Source organism: Anopheles gambiae, chromosome 2, assembly GCF_943734735.2.
Source record: "Anopheles gambiae chromosome 2, idAnoGambNW_F1_1, whole genome shotgun sequence".
Classification (NCBI taxonomy): Eukaryota; Metazoa; Arthropoda; class Insecta; order Diptera; family Culicidae; genus Anopheles; species Anopheles gambiae.
In genome coordinates, this window is record NC_064601.1 from 108,707,027 (window position 1) to 108,728,471 (window position 21,445).

General features: G+C 44.3%; 1 protein-coding gene across 3 annotated transcripts in view; it reads right to left on the reverse strand.

The window, feature by feature from the left end:
* Window positions 1–21,445, reverse strand: part of LOC3290267 (uncharacterized) — a 75,491-nt gene that overhangs the window by 34,206 nt on the left and 19,840 nt on the right. The gene's annotated exons all lie outside the window — the stretch shown is intronic.

Below are 21,445 nucleotides of genomic sequence, written 5' to 3' on the forward strand. Positions count from 1 at the left end.
ACAATCGGCTCAATCGATCCGACCGACCCACTATAAATAATCCTCGATCAAAGGTGCATTTAGCGACTATCATCGTACCGACGCTATCCGGTGTGTTGTTAGCAAGAACGTTTCCAGCCCTTGCATAACTGCACACACACACACACACACACACACACACACACACACAAGACACAAGACGAACAATGCACACTCCTTCCCATTTGCAGCGAAGCTATTCTTCACCGTTGCAACACCCAGAGTCGAGAGTATAATAGGGGTGTGTACCGATCTAAATTCGATCCAAGCCGAAAGTGCTGACAAAGCGTTTCCACGTCCCTCCACAACCAAAACCTCCATCATCAAAGCGGGATGATGCAGTTCTGAAGCTTCAGGTCGCTTCAGTAGCGCTGCACTTTTCTTCTAACAACACACACACACACATTGAAGAAGAATGCCCCCGATGCAACCGATACGGTACTCCGTGTACCTTGCGGCAACAGCCCGTGCAGCCCATAAATAATGCTGAATCATAAAAATGTAATTACCAAGGGTATGTTTAATTTCTACACAAAAGGGAAAAAAGCCCTTCACGTCCTAGGAAGTGCGCTACGGTATGGTTTATTTTGAAGTTTGTTTTATGAGCTTTTTTAACGGCGAAGAGATTCCCCCCTTTCGTGTGTTTCGCCTGTGTAATGCAAGCGAAATCCGCAAACGATGCGAGGACTCTCCAACCTTTACAATGAGTGGGGGGTGGGGGTTTTGGTGTGTTTTGTGTGTGTTTATGGGGAACTTTGCCAGTAAAAGTAGAAGAGCTTTGTAAACATTGCTGCTGGAGTGTTGTGCGATTTTTTCCAAGATTTTCGTAATGATAACCATGACTCGGAGAATAATGAATCTCCGTCGCTAGGTATCATTTTTCCTGCTGGCATAACATCGCCCGGGGGTTCAATTAATTAACAAAGTGTACTTTATTGTTTTTTTAACTTATTTGATTGCAAAAAATCATCCTACAGTGCTGTTTCTGCTTACACAACAGCATCATAGCAGCGACAAATTTCCAACTTAAGTCAATTAATCGAACGTTCGTTCGAAACAAAATTGAATCATTTTCAAACATTCTGTTTTTTCAGTGATTTATTGCACAAGGAATTGCTCATCTTAATCTCTCCTTCTCCTCCTATTAGTTCTATTGCAGATTGTCGATAATGTGTTAGCCATTTCGACACCTGCGCCTGTTTGATCGCATTTCTGTGTTTTCCACCAATGTGAAATAGAGCTTTGTCGTGTTTCTGTCGAAAACAGCAGGTGTATGAGCTCAAGTTTTTATTTTGTTTTGTTTTTTTCCCACCAATCGAACCACTTCCTGACGCTCGCAATATAATCAACTGTCAATCTAAAACGGTATCGAATGGGGGGGGGGATGTGTTTTACTAAAAATAAAACAAATCACCATCAATTTCCACGCCCACGTCAACCAGCCGGGGGAGGCCATTTTCCGTTCCATATTTTTGGTTTTATTTTCCGTTCAGTGTTCGTTATACATTAAACCTTTTTTTTTGTTTTTGCTTTCGTTTTACTCCATTTCACTTTGGCTTTGGCAAATTTCCGGCCCACTTCTTTTTAAACCTTTCCGGCCCGTGCGCGGGTACTGGTGGTGGTAGCATGCATCCTTTATGGTTGCAATTTTATCGATTCACAACACTGAGCCAATTCGCTCAACCTAACCAGACCGCTGTCTACGTGTCCGTCGATTGAACGACGGTTCGGAACCCACGTGTTTTGCATCGAACCCTGTCCGTTAATCCCTGCGGTAACCCGGTTACCGGGGCGCCCTTTTTTCCCCCATTCTCCCTTTACGGCTTTATTCTGACCCGATGCCACTAAATCCTCCCTGCCGTGACCCCGTGACACCTGGCAATCCTGGGGAGGGGGTTGGGCATGATGCAGGCGGTGAAATCGACCCGGCCGCGCACATACAGACCATACCGTGGCGTGGTGCTGTCGAGTGAATTAACATTCCGAGCGGCTTCATTAGGATTACCTGGGGTGGCAGAATCAACCCACACGGCCGCACAGCTTGACTCACTCACGGAATCGGGCAGCACGTACGGTGCACGGCTGGCCCCTTATCAACCCGAGGTCAATCGTTGATCTAATTTACGTGAGGGAAGGCTACGCCTCGTTGGCAGACCGTTGTTCGGCACTGAGTTTGCCCTGCAGAGCGGCGTCAGGTGAGTTCAATGGAGGATCGTGTCGATAAGACGATTTGCATTTAATCGATTCGATATTAATGTATTCGATGTAAATCATATTAGTGATAGGGAGGGAATATAATGATGCGTCGCTTGCATAAGGCAATTGATATTTATGTTTAAGTTTTATACGGGTTTTTAAAAGTAAATATCCTTAAAAATATATCTCTAGAGGTTCAAAAATAATGAAAGAGTTGCGCCGATTTGATTTACAAAAGCAACCAACCATAACAAATGTATACAAAACAATATTAAAATCGATCACACAGCAAAAGCAACTCTATCGCAACCATGCGATACATCGCAAACGTTCCGTTAATTAAATTCCTCCAACAAACTAACCAAGCAGTGCAAACTCGTGTCCACAAGCAGTGCGCGTCAAGAGCTTGCGCTTGATCAAGAATTTTCCCAGAAAACACATCCACGATCCGTGGTAAATCAAATTAGCTTCCAGCAGCTACCCCAACCATCCGTTGCATACGAAAAAAACACACATATACACACACACACACACACACACACACACACACACACACACACACACACACACACACACACACACACACACACACACACACACACACACACACACACACACACACACACACACACACACACACACACACACACACACACACACACACACACACACTTATCTTTATCGCCTTCACTACGACGTGCGCGAATAAAGTCGTCCTGCGGCGGGTTTGATTGGTTTATTGGATTTGTCCCTACACGGGAACGATGATACAGGAGGTCATCCAGCTCAATCCAGTGGGGATGGGAGGAGTAAAAAAGGGCTTACAAAAATCAATAAAACTAATAATCCCTCCGTCAGTTACCGCACACAGCCACGAGGCAGCGTTAAAACACCAGACTGGATTGGGTCCGGGGAGGGGGAGCGCAATGTTTTCCCGGCGGCCATCGCCACCGTCCATTGCCGTTCGCTTCTGTGTTTACTCTTACCGATCGAATTGGCCTAGTTCTGCCCGAGTTTGTGTATGTGTGTGTGTCATTACCCTACGGGCTATCCGGTCGGTGGTTGGGAAAAGATGTTTTTTTGCCTCACCCGCTGGACTTACCTTTACTGCTCATTCATTAGTCATGCAATCGAGAGCCGGGAGAAAAGCGGAGCCGAAATGGTAGGGAAATGCGGTACACGGGAAAGGTCATACGGTGGTCGGAATATTCAGCCCCACACATTCACACACGCGACCACAGGATGCATTAAGCTCGGTAAGTTCCTTCCCCGTAGCCACACAGGGTGTGGTTTTGTTCGGGAAAATGCTCACCTTTCTACCCACGTATAGCGTGTCACCGTGCAACCTCCTAGGGTCAGAGGAGGGAAAAAAAACTCACCCCCGGGAGGCATTTTGCTCAATCCTCTAAATGGTCGAATGGTACGGTTAGCAAGGCCGCCGTCCGGCAGTGGGCAACGCCACCACCTCCATCACCGTCCTTAGTAGCATGTAACTAACAGCCATTTTTCCCAGCTGTAATAGGAGTTCCCGGTTTTCTGTGTCAACTCTTGTCCTTTGTTTTATATATTTTACTCCCAGTGGCGCTGTGAAACAGGCGCTAAAAACAAAAGCACAACATTTCAATGCCAAACACTTTGGCATCAAACAATAACAAAAAAATGGATGGAAAATGCCTGCACGACAAAACCAAACTAACACACAGGCAAAACGCATCCCACCGTAGCAAATGTTTGCATATTTTATTTTGCGCACTGAAGCACCATCACACAAACCGTAGCACCAAGCAGGTCGGCCCCTAAACCGCCACCAGTTAAGCCAGGCGTACGTATATCCTTCACCGACCGGCAACGTTTGTTTCGTGACACAATCGCACTAACTCACACACAAACACAACATTTAGCCCCATATACTGAGCTGAGCTGTGCAAAAATTGTCCAGCTACAAACGAATAGGGAACCACTTCACCGCACGCCACATCGAAAGGTCTAAGAGGACCTACAGAGCCTGTTGTGTGCGAGTATTTCTCGTGCACAGGCTAAATTCAATTTTGTCCTTTGCAACTTTATTTGCATACTGCAATTCATGGCAAACACGATCGTGCTGCACCCGAGCTAAGCTGCTGCTTTCGCAATTAAAATGGGGTTCGTGTGCGTTTTGTTGTTTGGTGCCGTCCGAAGTGCAGGGCTGACTGATTTCTGGCTAAGGGCGGTAACAATGTTCAAAACGATTTGCACACTAGAAATACTGGACAGTGGAACGGGTGCAACGAGTGGGTATAAAAATTTCTCGACGGCTGTTGAATTTTTCAGCTTCGCGTGTACACTTCTGCGATTTATTTTATCATTTTTGGACATTGTGGACAAAGAATGATAGCTAAATGTTTTGTTGCTTTAATTAAGTCAAGACTTTTTAGTATATGTGCTCATAGATTTGTAGAACTGACAATCAATTAAAATTGGCTTTGAAGTAAATTTGATGCAAGATTTTTTTGCTATTTATTGCTTTGTTACTAGCGTTATATTTCACCTACAATTGATTTAACAGGAAGATTCACATTTTTGGGAGTTTTTAATTTTATAAACAATGGAGGCGTAGACATTCTTTGCACATTACGCAAGTTGAATTCTGTCCTAGTATTTGAGACAGAAACATTTGAAAAGCATAACTCTAAATAGAATATTTTTGCAGTACGTGATACTGGATGTTGACACATATGTTTAAGCAAAGATGTATTTTAAAATTAGAGGCAAAAGAACTCCGCAGGAGCCAAAACCTCTCTAAACTATTCCAACAACATTTTAAAATTTATTATTTTTTTAATTTAATCATGTACAGGATAACCTGATCGTGCATACGACGAATCGGGGTTTGTTTACATGTTTTCAGACTGAAATACTGAGGCTTAGTGTGGTCTTATATGCAATAATGACGTCATTTCAGCTGGTGAACGTCAAACTCCATACAAAAAATACACTATGACTCTAAAATGTCCCATTGATGTGAAATAACTTTAGTATTGGCAACCCCTTTTTTAATTTAAAGAATTTTATTTAATTGAATGCTTTATTTGTACACTACCACAGGAAGCTCTAAATTCTAAATTCGCTTTCAATTTTAGAATAATATTCATCTCTACAACGAAACGCTAAAAAACCAACCCAATACAAATGGTTCTCAGCGAATGTTTGCTTTCAACTTCACCGCTCCACTTCTAACGGGGTTTCGTTTGACTGGGCGTTCAAACACCGCGCAGAAGCCAAACATACAAGAATGCACGGCGCAAACACTCACCCAAATCGTAAACATTCGCCAAACAAAAAAACATCTCCAAAAATCATTCCCAACGCCCAATGAACCCGTTGTTCTGATGCTGCTTTTGGCTTTCTTTTGAGGATAATTGTTTGTTGCTTTTTTTTCTCTCTCTTGTTCTCTACAGCCCATACATTTCACCCACCCAATCGTAAGCTAATTGTCTGCAAACAACGTTTCAATCTGTTTCCGTCTCGTTAGCGTGTGCCTTGAGTGGAGTGGTGTTGGTATTGTTTTTTTTTTTATATATATATGACTCGCGATGCAAAAAACGTACAATAAAGCATAGAGTTTCAGTGGCACTGAAGAAGAAACGTACAGAGTGCATGCAAATGGTTTCGCATCGCATCTTTTCCCAGCTTTAGAACAACCAACCCATCAACGGGGTGTGTATGTGTGTGTATGTTGAAAATGTGTTACATACTGCGAATCGAATTCTGTTGCCGGTGTAACAGCGGGATGAAAAGAGCACCGGGTTATACAGGGACACACACTGCTCTTGAGGTTAAGGGTCCTAGCCTAAAAATGAGGCACATTGCCATGGAAAACCCCAGCGCTCGACTGCTGGTTTGTGGCATGCGAGTTGAAGCTACTGCCAGCCAGTGTGGTAGTAGTACAGTTTAAAAACAAACGCTTGTTGAAGCTAAAATCAAGCACAGCATCTACATGCGAACAAGCGAACACGTGGCACCACACCATATTCCTCGCACGTACTCATACCCATCGTAAAGTGGTTTTATGTTTCGCACACTTCCACCAACCATCCGGCCTTCGGTTTTGGAAGGTGAGTTGATTTGGAAACAATGAGAAAATGAATAAATAATATTCTTTCCCGTTTCCGCCCGTAGTTGGCGCCGACTTTTTGGCTCGGTGTCGCTCCGAACGATGATGAGCTTGCAAGTTTCGCAAAGCCCGAAGGGGAGGTTAAGCCCGCTCGGGTGCGGTGTGGAGTTGAGTGGGGAATGAGATTTCTGCAACACTTTCGAGCAGAGCCACAACCAAACAATGCAAAAAAAGAAACTGCTGGTTAAAATTTCCGTTTCACTAGAATGGAGCGGAAAAACAATGAAAAAAACAACATGAAAACGCGATCCGGAAATAGCTTTAAAACCCGTGAGCTTTCCATCCTGCAGCCCGGGGCAGCCCGTGCGACCCGATTGCATCTTTCCCCGTGTTTGCAAACACACGTTCCGGTGACATTTATTCCGGGCTTGTCCGGGACCGGCGAGCCTGGAAGGTCGACTGGTTTTCCGTTTCATTCCCATTTGTGCTGTGCTTTGTAGCAAGCGGAGGGAGGTGAACATAACGACCACGGCTAGCCATAAGTGGCATTTCTATTTCTTCGTTTGCTCGGAGCCTCATGTGGCTGCTGGTGGTGTATCCTCCCTTCCCTGGGATGTGAGGTTGATGGTTTAATTTTGTGGAAGGTCCTGCAAACGCTTTTTACTTTCTTTCTTTCTTGCTTTCACTGAGCTCTCACACAAACAAACCCATACTTTCACACCACGTTAGGGTTGACATGTCCGGTATTTTTTTTTTTTTTTTTTGTTGCTGCCTCCCATCTTCCAATCCAGACGAACTGATTCCTGTATGTGAGCTGTGTTCCCGTCGTCCTCCTCCTTCTCCAGTATCATACTAATTCCACACCGGACACTTCTCGGCTGGGTTTGTTTGTGTTTGGCTTTTTTGTGGGAAGCGCACACAAAACGGGGATGATAAAGCGTTTGGTCCGGAAAATGCTACACGACTGTGTCTGTAGCGATTGGACACCCCCGGTTTAGGAAACAGATCGAGCTCTATCCCTAACTACTCCAAAATCTGTCAAACTAAGCGACTCGACGTCTCTTTGGCTCTCTGTTTTTTATCTCTTGATTGAAGGTGTTTTTTTTTTTTTAATGTTCAGGTCTGATAGGAACTAGGAAGCAATGCTCCAAAAAACATGACAACGACCATAAAACCTGAAGCAAGCATGTTTTGCACAAGCCCGGGTTTCCTCTATTTACAGTGCAATCTTTCATTTCCACTGACAGCAAGCTCTCAGGAAGCCAAATTTACTTTAAACATTGTCCTGTCTCGGTACAGACAAGGTTTTGCTTTAAAGTGTAAAAAACACGTTCAACGTTATAGTTTAAGCATTAAAGCCGCATAAAAAGTTGCAACAATCTGCTTTAAACTTTGGCTAAACTATCCAGTTAGCTCGTGCATTTCAAACATTCCAAAAAAACCCGATCGCCCAGCATTGTATCGGTTGCAATTAATTCAAAATTAGGGAGTCGGGTGCTCCCATCTGCATACCATTTGCATAATGCATTCATATTTTTTTGTCGTTTCCCAGAATAGCACATCATTACTGCGTTACTGATCGATTTCGACTTTTGCGTGACAATATTGAACAGCCAGTCCGTGCCGAACAGCGCCCGAAAGTATGCAACCCATTGTTGCACCATTCGAAAGGATTATTTTCTGTTGAAATGCATACCGAAAAGGCGTCCGATTTCTATGGATCAATTTACGGTTGCATACTGGCTGGTGGGATGAAAATCACCTCATTACGCACCCATACACGCACGCACACACAAAGCGTACCATGGTGTAATCAAAAGCTTCGCTATTAATTTACTCTACCCGCTTTGTGCCTGTAAATTGATCGCAAATTGCGCGGAAATGAACCGCCTCTGGGGCCACGCAGCGCAAACACGCTACCGCCCGGTAAGTGATTAAGCGAAATTAATAAATACGCTGCCAACGGGTGTGGGCACGAATTCACCCACCGCCTTCCCACCGCCAGATTGTTTTATAGATATTAATTTATGTTAAATTATTACATCAGTTATCATTAATTTCGGGCTGATACGGCACTCCCGATCCTGCGCCATTCCCGAACGCCACCGATACGGTTGATCACCGAATCAAAGACAATTCATGGGAACAAGCACTTTTCAAGTAGCAAACATCAGATTTTTGTGTGAAAAAATAGCAAGCCTACGCTGCAGGCTCGCCACCGAGACAGATATCTATTCACACTCTCTTTGTGGCTACAATCCCACCCTCAAAAAGGGCCCTCCGCTCGCGCTGTTCCACACCCACAACCTGCGCTCGTAAAATAATCGTCAATCAATCGACGTCGATGATGATAAATCATCTGTCTGTCCGCTTTCCTTCCGCCTTTGCTCAATCTCAGATTGATGAGGATTTACGAAGAAGAAAGAAAAACGCCGACGCTAAAGTGAGGTAACAGAGCTTCGTTCAGACCCGCCAAAACTTTGAACATCAGGATTGGGCGAGGCTTTTGGATGAATCTGTGCTGCCAACCATCTTTGCGGCCTTTAATTGAGAACTTCCTTCGGAAGGCGTTTTCTAAACAAGATTTTTTGTTTACAATATCCTTAACTTTAACAGCACATTCATCAACGTTTAGACTAAAGCAGTATCACTCCTGGCACACAGCTCGACTAGAAGCAACACATCCATCTTCACGCTTGTAATCCGAAATCAAGCCGAAACCCTTTCCGGCTGGTAACGGGAGCCTTTTAACTCCTGCTCCAAAATCCTCCGGCTCAACTCACGCTTTCAATCTTGCCTCTTCTAAGCAACGGCTTTCCAGTCCAACAGATACCCCCAACGGAATACCGCGAAACCGGTTCTTCGCGCTAGTGAAAATGTTAATCTTCTCAATTTACATGATAAAGTGAGGAAACATTTTCCACTGTTATCCCGAAATCTGTCCCACCCTCCCCCAGAGACATCTCTCCCTTTACAGCCGCTACGCTGTAGAGTTGAGAATAAATTGGAAAAGCGCACTCGTTCGTGTTGCGTTCCCGCAAACTGCAATGCATTTTGTTGCTACATCACCACTACCACCATGACCGTCATCCTCATCATGATGTTCGCGATCTTGAGAAGTACGCCGGAGGCGACAGAGATATCTCTGCAAGCTGTGCCCAAGATGCACCGCGATGCCCCACGGTGCAAGGTGAGGTGCAAGCTGTTGGGCGATTATGTCACCGGTTTTGATGGGTTTTTCGGGCGCCCCAAGCTACGGGCACGCTAGAACGCATCTCACCAGACACGACGAGCAGTTTGTGCGAGTTTAGATTGAGTGTATATCTTGTGCGATACCCGTAGCTGTGAGTGTGTACAAGTAGTTTCGCTGCCGGAAGAAGATGGTCTTCCGCGAGCGTCTGGTACTGCCTCCGACACACACACACACACACCCTCACCACAAATCCATCGGGTTTGATGAGGAAGGCATGGCGTATTTATTATACGCTATCCGTGGTGTAGCTTTCGAGCCAAGGTTACATCAACTGTGAAAGCTGAAGCGAATTATGTGTCGCTTTTTTCCTCCACTTCCCAGCTCGGTGAAATGGAGTGTAAGCGTGGAAGATATTTTGCGCTTCCAGCCCTTTTGCCCCCTCTGACTTTGGAGAGAGGAAGTGTATCCGCGACTTTCGGTTGTGTTGGGAGGAAAAAATAGATACGGATGAAATAAATCATAAGCTTTTTGCGCGGTAGATGGGACGCGTTGAGTTCATGATTGTACATTAGCCGGCGTGGTTGGTAGTAGTCAACGTTATCTTTTCGCTGCGGCAAAATCCGTACCGGGAGGTGAAGTAACGGTCGTATATATCAATCAGGGTAGTTTTGAAAGTTGCTGAGTGAAGGGCTTCAAATACACACCTTACTCGGTTGTCGGTTACACAGCACGAGCAGTGTAATGGTAAATGATAAGCTTGTTTCTAGCTTCTGCTAGATCTTAATGGTCGTGGTAGCAGAGTAATGTACTTCATTCTTTAAATGAAATAGTCGTATAATGATCCTTCTGGAGATTTATAGAAATAGGAAATTAATTATATACAGTAAAGTATCTCTAAGTCTCTCTCTTTCTTTTGTTGACCTGTTCTAAATAGAGCTCATTGACGTGACATAGCCCGGTCAATAATCATTCTCCAGGATGCTGGGTACGATCTCCTACAACCATCGAGTTCGCTGTGCTCCCCTGCGCTTCATGCCGAACTGGTGATCGCTGTCCAACACCTTCTTGATCCGGCATCCTCATAACATGCCCCAGCCATCATATCTTTCGAGACTTCGCCACCATCAGGATGCTCGGTTCGCCGTACAGCTCAGCAAGCTGGTGCTTTATCATTCTCCTCCAAACTCCTCGAGCACACCGTCAAAGATGGTCCGGAGGATGTGTCGCTCAAACACGCCCAGAGCGTTTGCATCCTCCGCTCGGATGGTTCAAGTCTCGTAGTCTTCTGGATCTCAATTCAGTCGGTGAAGCCCATAGTATGCATAATGCGTCTCCGGATTTCGCCGCTGATGTCGTTGTCCGAAGTAACAACCGTCACGAGATAGCAGAAATCCTTTACTATCTCGAGATTGTCGCTATTAACTAATAAACTGCTTCCCAGATGTATCTGAGCCTCCGGCAAACAGATATTTCGTCTTCGTCGCTTTAATTCTCAATCCCATTCTTCCAAATCATTCAAAACAAAACAGTGTATTTAAAGACGTTAACCATAACCATATTTCAATTATGTTTCAATAATTAGATTCCTTTTCATGTGGTTTCCTTCATCCCGGGAAAACCAGCCCATAAACAATCAAAACAAAGCATCACAATCAACTTCAATCGCAAACAAGCACCACTTATTGTTTTATGACACCACTCAACGAACCATAAAACTGAAGGAATTTTTTTTTCTTTTTTGTAGTGTTCCTTAATTATTCATCCATCCATAATGAACACTTATGGCGCAAATTTACTGCTCATTGTAAAACATTGCATTTAACGACAGCCCAGCCAAACGAACATTTTGTTTTAATTAAACCTTACTCATTAACACGCGTCACATATTAGCGTATCATTAGCGCCTTACCCCAATGAGGCAAAAAAACTCCTTTTCTCCCTTTGCATTAAAGCGTAGCCTGCGAAGACTTTGAACATCGTTAGACCATGGCTCTCAACAAGCATCTGGTATAAGTATGTGAGGCGTAAGATGACTACTTGCTTCACTATTTCTACCGCGGAGGTACGTCCCACGACCGCTTCACACAACCCTTCAGAACACGGCGTGACGTATTGTCACAGCATTTTCACACACACACTTAGCAGAGTCCTGGGAGTTTCTCAACAACCACTTGAAAGTTGGACGGCCTGAAACGCCATGACTTCACGGGAAAGCGTATCTATGTCGTGGGGTTTCAAGAAGAAAAAAAAGAAGCGCCCGCGCTCATATACCCCACGCAGGCTTCACAAAATGGTCGCCCGCGTTGGCTCACCTCGGCAATGATGTTTATATTTGCATAATAAACTTTTCACTCTCTCTAGCAAGCGGAAACTGTTCCTCGTTCCTGAAATCGCTGGTGTTAGATACTACAACGGCCGGATGTTAGTCATTCGACATACTTTCGTCTTCCGCTGCTGGATGGCCATTTTGTTTTTCGTATCTTTACGGCCCCTTTTTGCTCGCGCCTTTTCTGCATTTTATTTCGGCTACCTTCCTACCCTTCTCACACCTGCTTCAGACACCACCACACGCAGCACACTGAGCCATGTTTGGGAATCACATTTTTCACCGCCAAACAGGAACCTCCAAACGGTACTGGTGGAACAGTTTGCCCCGCCACCTGTGCTCGCGTCGCGTTTCCGCTAGCTGGTTTGCATGAAAGCGCAACTGTATTAGCATCGAATTGCTATTTTGAAACCCCGAAACCCCACGATCCAAACGGCAAACTTTACGCTAGCACGGCTAGCAGACTTTTTGCAGCAACGACAGTTTTTGACTTTCATGTTTGAATTGGCATTTTGGGGCCGTGGGAAGATTTCCCTTCTTTTGCTTCTAAAAATAGACAAAAAAAACTCTATCTTCCAGCTAGTGCACCCGCAATCTACGGTCGCCGGTTGTTTTACGGCTCAGATGCGCTCGCGTAAAACACACTCGAGCACGATGATCGATCGAACTACCCATCGCTGGTAGTATTCGATCCCATGCGAATTTGTTCGAACGTCTTCGATGCGCGCGTCTAGGTTCTTTGCGCCCTTTTTGGGCCGGTGCAAAAATACCCGAAAATCGAATGCCAACATTTCCATTTGCTCTCAACCAGTAAGTAAGAAAGCATCAGCCCACGCCCCCGGCACACCCCCTACCTCATCACACATTCACTCTGTAAAAAGGTTATGAATATTTAATGTTCCTCGACTTTGACTCGACGCGGCATAATGGCATGTTTCTTGCACACTGCTGCAAAGTTGTTTCAATTGATCGAAAGCGCCCCTCGAAAGGGCCGGGCGGCGGGTAGAACTTGGTCTCCGCATTGATCCTCCCAGCTTTGTTCGCTACCCCTTGTCGAGTGTCTCCGGGCCTCCGAAAAGGGTGCTGGCTGGGTAATTTGAAATTAAAATTCATCTTGCCCTACCTGCAAGGGCGGATAAATCTAACGAATGAGTTTAATTGAATTTCGTCCACTTTCACAACTCTCGTCTTGTCATGTGGGAGAGGGTGGTAGGGTGGGTCTTATTTTGAAAAACCCTCCAACCCGGAATGGATAAATGCCAATTTCAATCATCTCGACCCCGAGCACTTGCCCGGGAAACGGATCAGATGCAGATCGTCGAAGGCACCTAAGTAATTAGCTTCGAGTGAAACGGTTCCCCGCTCGCCGGATGGTCCCGGAATTGCCTTTCAATTAGAAGGCTCTTTACTAGGAAGGAGGCATGTTTTCATGCTCCGTGGAGGGGGTATTCTGGTTTCTTTTTCTCTCCCATTTTCATTGCAATTTATTCTGGGCCATGTATTGATCCTTTAACAGATGGAATCCTTTCAATTCTGATTTGGATTTTCTTATTGGAAGAGCTGCTTGACAAAAAGCATGGAAAAAAAACCATGCACGACCTATTCTTTTACCCATTTTAATCGATTCTGCTTCGAATTCCGGAGAGTAATCACATTCGAGTTCTTGTTTTTTTCGGTCGCTCGTCGATGATGCCGACTTGTACAATCGTATCTAACAATAACAGTATTCAGTTTACAATCAACCCGAGTAGGGACAGCCTACATTGAAAGTAAAGTTATTGCTACTCAATTTTGAGATCAAAATTATTCATGATCTTTTGTCAAAATATATTTTTAGTAATTTTAATGGTATATTTCCAAGAATTTGAAGATGACATTTATTTTAAGCATGTAATTGCATTTCATTGCGTAAAAGGCAATTTTCTATAGCTCATTAATATATTTATCTTATTATATTCATTTGTAGCACATCCTACTCAATAAACATTTATTCATATCTTCACAATGTCGGTAATGATTATCAATATAAAACATTTACCATCAAAATTTATTTTCTTTTTTTCACCATGCGCTACACAAGCACAATCATTCGCCAAACGAGACAGTAACGGATGAGCGATTGTTTCGGTTATTTTGTTGAATTGTAAATTATTTATCGATTCCAATCGAGGTTGAATGCGTTGTTGAAGCACCCTTTTTTTGTCCAATTCACATTTTGGGCTTTTTATGTTCGCCTTGTTTCGCCTGTTGCGTTTTTTTTTCTCCTCTCTGTTTGTATCGTTTGCTGGAAGAGTTGCCGGCACGTTACATCCGGACGTGCCTGACTCGTTGTTATGGTGTTTTTTGGGTTATGTTGTGCTCGCTCCCCTTTTTTTGGTATGCTAATGATCTGACCCACTTTCTACCCCCCCCTCCCCCCCATTTTGGTATCCTTTTCACTCAAATCCATCACTTTCGGCATCGGCTTTCGGGCTGCCCCACAGCGGTCTGCATTTTAATCACGTTTTCTCGCAATAAGTGTAAGCTATGCCGTAATTTCAATTCGAAATTCGATTACAATGCAAGCAAAAAAAAACGACTCCAAATACAGAAACGCTTTCTGGTAAAATAATGACTTTGAATACACTCCTTCCCTTCCCCTTCCCACTCATGACCGCTTGCTACTCCCAGTAATGGTGATTATTATTGTGCTCAAATTTGACTTCTATCAACACCCATGGCACGAAATCCATAACGAGCGCTGAAAGTTAACTTCACCCATCCGGGGCAAACAATCGACTGCATATCAAAGCACAGATATATTTTTGCAAGTGTTTCGCTCAAGCTGCCAATCGAACCAGGAACCAAACCCATTCTCGTCCGGAACGGTGCATGATATCGGTGCTCTGTGGTGCGCTGTTATGATTGGATCATGCAGCTGTATTTTCATCTGTGCAAACAAACAATTTTGGACCGCTAGAGCAAGATCGAGTAATTTTTTTTTTTTTTGTCTGAATTCTAAGTATGGATTGCTTTGAAATTCTATCTCGTTTCCGTTCGCCAGATGATGGGAAATGGTCGCAATATTTATCTTTCATTTCCTGTAAAGTCAGGCGCAGGAGAATTTTGACATACCCCGTTTGAGTTTGTGCTGTTTGATGTTTTGTGGCAGTATTGCTTTTTTTCTGGGAACAATCCGTTCAGCTTGTTTCGTAATATTTTTTTCAAATGTACATCAAAATTCATTTGACATTACTGAAAATTGGAAACAGGAAACTGTTACGTAAAATCCAACTCGTTAAATTTTTTGATATGATATCGATTGTTCATACCAGCGGATGATAACATAATTTTAGTCTTATTCTAGAATCTTATTGTAATGTAAAAAAAGGAAGCAAGCCAACCTTCCATAAGAAGTCTTAACTTTCCATAAGAACGAACATTCTATTTTCACTTTTCACACGCAATATGTTGCGGTATTTTGCACAACCCGACGTAAAGACTTACAACACTTTCCCAAGGCCTGCGCCTTGTGCCGAAAGACAACCTCAAACGATCTTTTTATTTCCTACCGTTTTCTCCTGAATTCTCCCATTCAGCTCCCAGCTAGTACCAGTGCACCCTATTTCTCGTGCAATTTTTCGCACCATTCTTTGCTGCCACCTCAAACAAGCAAACCCCTCGGGGACATTGGCAAGTCAACACTCAGCACCAGGCTGGCGAGACCAGTCCCTTTTGTGTGTTACATTGTGTAAAAAGTAGCATTTCCTCACCAACTTAATTACCGTGCACTTTGTGCTCCCCTGGGGCTACATTTTCTCCGCAGTAAATTTCATTCGCTAACACTTTTATTCCCTGTCCAAACATTGCCAGCCCAAAGGGAGGCAAAAAAGGGGTTTTTTGAACAGAACAAGTTCGCTGTTTTATTTCAGAAAACAAAGCGCTTTGCAATAGCAGTACAAGTTCTATTTTCTCTGTCCTTTTTTTGGGGTAGGATAGCAAGTACACGAGCCCCATTGTTTTAACGACGCACTTACAATCACAAATCGTGTACATCAAACCACAGCACCAATTTTCGATTTGCGACATCGGCACAGAAGCTGTAAAACATCCGAACATGGTTTTCTGCAAGGCTGCAAGCAAAAACCCCGTCCACGGTGTATCTTGTTAGAGACTCCGTCAAAAATCGATTCTCCTTCCAGTCTGCTGTCTGGAACAGTCTGGTATTCTTCGGCTTCGTTGACAAGACAGTGGTGCTTCCCAAGCATCGACACACACACACACACACACACACGCACACACACATGCACACAGGGAAAAGGGCACGGCCACAAAACGTTATAACCTTCATCAGCAGATAATCACGGACAAAGAAAATTCAATTTCATAATTTCCTTTTAGTCTCAGGGTTTAAAAGGCTTGCGATTTTGTGACGCCCGAAAACGGTCGGCCCCTGGACCGGCACCTACTAGTGTCGCCTCGTTACTACCATCGTTCCACAAAACCGACGTGAGCAGCGAGGGCACCAACAGCAACCAGCAACCCGTGACGGGAAAGCCACAAAAGAGGGATCAGTAATCCACAGGCATCACCGACATTGCACTATCGGGCGGACATCGAACACGGCTATTCGGAGTAGAGTGACCCTGTTCGTTTTAACTTGAACATAGTTTAAGCCCACGTTCTTTGAAGCTGGTTGCGGGAGAAAAAAAAACGAAACGTTTATTGTATTACCAACCATAGGGTAAGATGCTATAAGGTTTGCTATCGATGCTTGGATCTGCTGCCAAAAAGGACAAATGTGACTTTTTCCAAAAATAAAACCCTCATAAAGTAAATGTTGACATAAACTGTCACTCGTTTCCAAGGGTAGGAGTTCTTCGTTAATACCATTAATGGTTGCTAAATTATTTCTTGGAATGATACTGTTGATTTCGGGGAAAAATGTTACACGATCCTAAGAACTATATCTCTTCCTTAGCGCTGTTGGCTTACAGCTTCCCACGTCAGGTGATGATTCGTAATAATTACTCCAAACCACTCCCGTGGGCGCTTGTAAAACATCCACAAACAAACCACCTTCAGCAATCTTTAGCCTCTTACCTAGCAAATTCCTAGTACTGGAATCACTTCCGGCCCTTAAAGTGCATTCATTATCATTAAACAAATGAGCTCCCGAGGAGCACAGTGCTCTCGGTTGATTTAGGCCCTATGCGTTGCTCCCGCAAGTGAAATAATAATAAATGCCACTTTAATGATTCCCGGTAGTGCCAGCGTCAGAAAATCCCACCTTTATCCAATTTACCTGGAATGCTTCCCTGAACAGCGTCCCACGGTGCCCAGTACCTTTCAATAAAACCAATATACGGCTATCGTTTTAAGGGGAGCTAGCGCCACATTTTAGGGCCACTTCGGGACGCCCGGGCGATCGAAGCGCTTTTCACATCATGATAAAGCACAGCTTTCCCAAAAAAAGCATCCAAATTGCTACACCGACCACATCGGGTAATACACTTTCAACGAAAGGTCTGCAAAAAAACAACCCCCCGACAAATCAACCACAGTGGATAGGGTGGTCAATGATGCGACCGGGGCCTTTTAAAAACTGTCATATTTTGCCCGCAACTGCTGCCTTCGTTGCCATCCAGGCAAACAGTTATGCCGGCTTTTTATGCCGACTTTTCATGCCCCGTCATTATACGCAGAAACGATGGCACTCCACGGTACGCTTTAAATCGTTCTCCGTGCGCCGGGGATCTCGACCATGATTTTAGGCTCAAAAGAGCATTAAATTTGTCCTCCACGATTATGGAGACACTTGAGTGCGAGCTTTGCCATGGCACGATTACCCGAACGCGACAACCTTGACGCGTACCCAATCACAGCATCGCTTGGACGGTGGTCTTGAGGGACATGGCCTGCAAAAGAAAAGGCACCAGACATTCTTCCATCCGTCCGCCCGCAAAAACACGATCAATTTCGGTCGAAATGATGCTAACGCTACGCGGGAAGATGTCCGGAGGAGCAGATCATTCGGCAGTGAGATTATTAAAAGTGCCGCCTGCGTTCTCTCCGTTCATCTTTGGCAATAACTCGGACCGCTCGGCACGGGTATCATCACGTACCCGTCGTACGACGTCATGGTGGATTGTTATTGCCGCCGTCCCAGGATGACCAGTTGTCTAGGGAGTTCGGATATGGATTTTCACCACTTCCTGGCGTCGGACCGTAATCGCATTTAGAAGTAATCGAGCGGGATTTTTACACACCCCTATAGCAATCGCTAGCCCATCCGCGTTAGCGCAGGAAGGTGAGAGCGCGTCTTGCGAAATGAAACTTTGTTTGCGAATTCGTTAGCGAAGGCTAAGCTGCCTCATAAGCCGGTAAGCAATCTCAAAACTTCCACCGCTCTATCCGGTTGCCGTGTGGTTGTTTATGTGCATGCGTACGTGTGCGTGTGTGAACAGTTTTTCGAGGAAAGCGAATTGTTTTGCTCCACTCTTGTACCGGTTGCCACCAGGCACGTGCTGAGCCGGACGCCCACCGATGGCCGTATCCGTTTCCGACGGCCTCCGAAGGGACCAATCTAATTTCCAACATGATTTACTAAGATTTATGCTACACTGAGTCGGTGTAATGCGCTTGTCGTAACAATTTCTTCACACCCTGAACAAAAACTGAGCATTCGGGCATCACTGTCTATGATTTATAGATCAGCAGCTATTCTTGCTTGCTAGCACCCGAGATCGACGATGGCTTCAATTTCAAACCCAACCGCACCGTTTCCGGATGGAGAGCACCATCTCTTATTGGGAGGGTTTACGGCGCTTCAAAACTGCTCCCACGACTGCTCCCGGGATCCCGGGGCCACCGTACGTCATTTTTCGCCCGTCAAAGATTACACATCCAGTGCAAACAACAAAGCTGCTCCCCTTTTTTTGGAAGGAGTATCTTGCTACTGCTACCCATAAACTCGTCTGCTAACTCAATCAACTTCAACCGGCGATCGCATCGTTCACCATCATCAGCCACCCTGGCTAAGGATTTCGTGAGCACATCTCTATCCCACTGCCACGTTCGGAACGGGTGTAAATATTTGACGAACATCCGGCACATTAATGAGAGCGGCCGGGGTTTCGGCTGAGAGAGCTGCCAGGTGGTAAAAGGTACCTTTAGGGAGTAGGGAAACGACGGTAAGACGCTTGCCTTAAGTATCGAATTGCGTAGCCCACCACCGTCGTCGAGACGGAGCCGCCCTTCCACGACAAATGCGAGGGTCACCAATTAATAATTGATGGCAGAAATTGGCGCCGGTCGGACGGGGCTTCAATCTCGGAACCGGCGGTGGCTCTGACTTCTGGCGCTTTTCTTGGAGCGATTTTCGTATTGGTACCGCCGTTCGGTAGCACCGGATTCATTGTGCCATGTGGAGCGGATCGATTTAATCAACTTCACAGACACAAAAACGCACACACACACACACACAGGCAGACAACAGACGGCACAAACTCGTATCACCTTCTCTTATTACACGATGGGTAGAGAAAATTCTATCCAACCACGTATCACGGTTAAGTTTAGAGCACCGTTATAGAATTAAAGTGGCGCAACTTTCGTGCTCCCATGCGCGTTTAATGTTTGCCCATTTTGCTCGTCCACCCGGTGCAGCGGGGTAAGACTGAGCGGACCCCTTTTGCGAGAGAACCCCCATCGGTGGGAGTTGGAAAGTGTAATAAAAGCCATCCTACCCGGTGTGTCCATCGAGCTTATTGATTAATGAGAGCACACGAGCTGCGAACCATCAACAGCTGCGGTTTAGGGTTGAGGGTTGAAGGTCCGTGGTTGGCTGCATAATTAAGGTACAATGCGAGTGTGTGTGTGTGTGTGTAAGAGGGCAAACTTCCGTGGATGTTTTATGGTATCGTGTTGTTTTGAGCTACGTTTAATTGAAGCGAGCACATTTTTCATACGTACTTCGGATTGCCGAGGGATGCTGCATCATTAATCACGTTGTCGACTCATCCTAGTTGAGCTGATTAAAACATGATTCTGCCTTGTAACACATTACGCCTTTTGTATGCGTTTATCACAAAAAGGCGATTGTAATACAGAGAGGTGCTTAAATTAGGAATTGAGAAGGATTCACATCACCTTACAACATGGCGATCGCTAAATTCCAATGCAACTGACATCGGGTTACAAAGAAACTTTTAAAATTGCGGAAATACAATCAAATGTAAATCTTATGTGAGCACAAACATTACTACAAATATTTCTCCTTTGAAGGGAATCTTTTGTCATTCTAAAGAGGTGATGATTACTAATCATTAAGTCACTTACGCTTTTGTTCTGAGATTCAGAAATATTTAAAATATCTTCTTCTATTTGACTATCGAGACATTATTCAGTACCACGCAACTGGATAGTTGGTGCTTGCTGCGACGTGGGGGACGAATTATTCTAGGGTCAAACCCCTGACGGGCATGTTATTGAGTCGTTCGAGTTACAGACTGTACCGCGGGATCGCTCAAAACACATCTATTTAAAATATTTATCTCAAGTCATTGCTGGTCTTTGCTGACATACTTTTTTGAGACATAGCAGTTATTCTAATCTTACAAAACCCCTGTTTAGCGGAACTTGGGGCAAGTGTGCCACCTTAAGCATTTCAAGTTATAACTCACTAAAACGTGTTTTTCAAAAGCCGATTTAAATCTCATAACCATTTTACATCTATTTCCTCACTTATAAATGAGTTTCGCTTGAAAAAAGTGCAAATAAAACAGTTTTTGAAGTGTTTTAAAAAGGACCCAAAAAGATGTTCTTTTTTGGGCTATGGGGCAAGAGTGCCACTCGTATGGGGCAAGACGGCCACCTGGTTAAAATAACCGTATTTCTTAGATAATTGGAAATAATTACGTTTGTACCACTAGTGTATGTATTCCTACATGTATTTAGTCACCAATGAACCCTTTTTGACCACCAACTGTACCACAATATGGTTTGTTACTGTTCTGTTTTTCTGGCGTGGAATCCGCTCACAATAGCGCACCATTCCGCAGCACGCTACAACAATGTTTACATTTTTGACAGCTCGCGCCTATGAAAGATGGTGGCACACTTGCCCCAAACAGAGATGGCACACTTGCCCCAAAAGTTGTAACTTTTTTGAAATTGAATTTTTCAGTGACAAAAAGAAAGCTTTTTTCAACCAACCCCTCAAAAAAATTCACGTTTCCTCAGCTATACGGTGGTGTAAAAATTTTCTCGGTTGATTGTTCGCATGATTTTTGAGAGCTTATTTGGTTGGATTAAAAAATTATAATATTCTGCTCAATTTTTTAAACTCAATATAAATCAGTTCAAAACAATGGGAAATATCGATTGGTCTATATGAAATTCGGCTCAGTATACCTAGTCATTGGAAAGGAACCAACTGTATACACAATTGATCATTAAACTAAAGTTTTTAAGGAAAAATGCTTGGTGGCACTCTTGCCCCGTATGGCACACTTGCCCCAAATTCCGCTACATGTTTAAATCCAACTCAAAGGCATGTTCTGGAGGAATTCTACGGTTCAGCTGGAGCTAGTTTGTGTCATCTTGCCAAGACAACGATTTTGTAGTAAATTAGACTCAT